The sequence below is a fragment of the Apis dorsata genome, unplaced genomic scaffold, assembly GCF_000469605.1.
Source record: "Apis dorsata unplaced genomic scaffold, Apis dorsata 1.3 scaffold_882, whole genome shotgun sequence".
Classification (NCBI taxonomy): Eukaryota; Metazoa; Arthropoda; class Insecta; order Hymenoptera; family Apidae; genus Apis; species Apis dorsata.
In genome coordinates, this window is record NW_006263998.1 from 16,983 (window position 1) to 18,954 (window position 1,972).

Below are 1,972 nucleotides of genomic sequence, written 5' to 3' on the forward strand. Positions count from 1 at the left end.
GAGGAATCGAAAAATCGTGGAAAAACCAAGATTTTGTTACGAGCGATCAATTATTCGATAAATTCGTGATCGTGCGAAACGCAGCTGGCGACAGGCTTTCGCAATTCGGAGGGGAGGATAGTCGTCTAATCTAGAAATCGGCATGAAACGGATTTACTAATCATCCAAAGAAAGAGTATGCCTCGTATCTTTTGCTCTCTTCTTCTCTCGACAGATTCTCCAGAGAATCTGTTTCGAATCGTGGAAGAAGCAAGATTTTGTTTCGATCAATTATTCGATAAATTCATGATCGTGCGAAACGCAGCCGATGACAGCCTTTTACAATTCGGAGGGGAGGGGGGTCGTCTAATCTGGAAATCAGCACGAATTTAATCGTCCAAAGAAAAAGCCTCGTATCTTTTGCTCTCTTTTTCTCTCGACAGATTCTCCAGAGAATCTGTTTTGAATCGAAAAATCGTGGAAGAAGCAAGATTTTTTTTTTTGTTTCGAGCGATCAATTATTCGATAAATTCGTAATCGCGGATGAAAGAGAAGAAGCGACGAGTTGTTTAGGTGAATAAACTCTGGATCGGTTTATTAAGTTCGCGGTAGAAGAAACAAAGCAAGGACAAGTTCGACGCGCTCCCACACTTCTGAGAAAGTTACCATTCTGGTTCCTATTTCTACGTTCGTCGATGTAATCGGCACAAAAGTTGTTTTTAAAATTTTGCTCGGTTTGCATTGACCTACTATTTCTTACTATTTATAACACATAATGTAATCACACATCTACATCGAATCTACATCTGCCAATTAACCGTATCTTTTGTAATAAAAGTAACCATTAAATTTCAATGTTCGAACTGACTCGTGTAGAATAAACTCGTAAGAACGAGATTATTGTTGACATTAATGTATCGTTAACGTATCAACCTTCGTATAATATAAAGATTCGCTATAAAATCATCGTTTTATCGTCATAGAAATTAAAATATTCAAAGTGGTATTTATTCCACTCAAAAAAAATTGCAAACAATTTACAAATAACGTTATAAACGATTAATAAAAATTCACGAATCGTTGAAAGTAATCAATTTTCTAAACAGCGAAAGAGAGAGAGAGAAAGAGAGATAACTGTACTCGATCGGATTACGTATATTCGTAAATTTCGTAATGTATAGCGAAGCACCGTTAAATCGGTTTACTGACCGGCCTTAAGTGGTTTTATCGCGCCATACCGTCGCACCAGATGTCGAGTGAACACCTTTTACGGTGCAGATCCTTTCAAGGTCGTTGCTCGATAGAATTACAATTACCTCGACATCGCCGATTCCATTCCTATCCTCCCTTGATTAGAAAGAAGCGCGAATCAAGAAAAGAATCCATTCTTGTTTATGCAACGACATCGGCTCGAGTCGTCGTAAATGGATTTTTTCTTTTTCTTTTTCCTTTTTTTCTTTTTTTCCCTTCCTCCTCATTGACAATCGATGAGTATTCGTGAATGAAATGTAAAGAATTCTTTTTTCAATCATTCTTTCTTACGTGATTTTACAAACATAACATGGACACGAAAAAAAAGATCGAATACAATGAATATCTAAGCAAAATTGTTCAATATGGAATAATCTATATTCGTCGTTTGTAATTTTTCATGCGATGTTGACGTTTTCCAACAACAACGTTTCGCGTTGAATTTGAATTCTTCGTTGAAATTCTAATTTTTCTTGTTTCGTATGCAGTATTTATATTATTATATTTTTTTTCTTTCTGTTTTTTTTCTTTTATATCGCAGATACATTTCCTTTCCAACAGGTTTAAAGGTTATTTATTAATAAAATTGAAATAAATTATTTTTTTTCCGTTCTGGATCAATTACGACGCGATTAATTTGCAAAACTTTTCCACGTATTTTCCATTCTATGTAAACGTAATGTAACACGGTTGACCGATTATTTTTTCCTTTTTTTTTTTATTTTTTTTTTTTTTTTTTTTT

The 1,972-nt window shown here is 34.6% G+C and overlaps 1 protein-coding gene across 1 annotated transcript in view; it reads left to right on the forward strand.

Moving 5' to 3' along the window:
- Window positions 1-1,972, forward strand: part of LOC102681653 — a 31,885-nt gene that overhangs the window by 8,403 nt on the left and 21,510 nt on the right. The window lies entirely within an intron of this gene.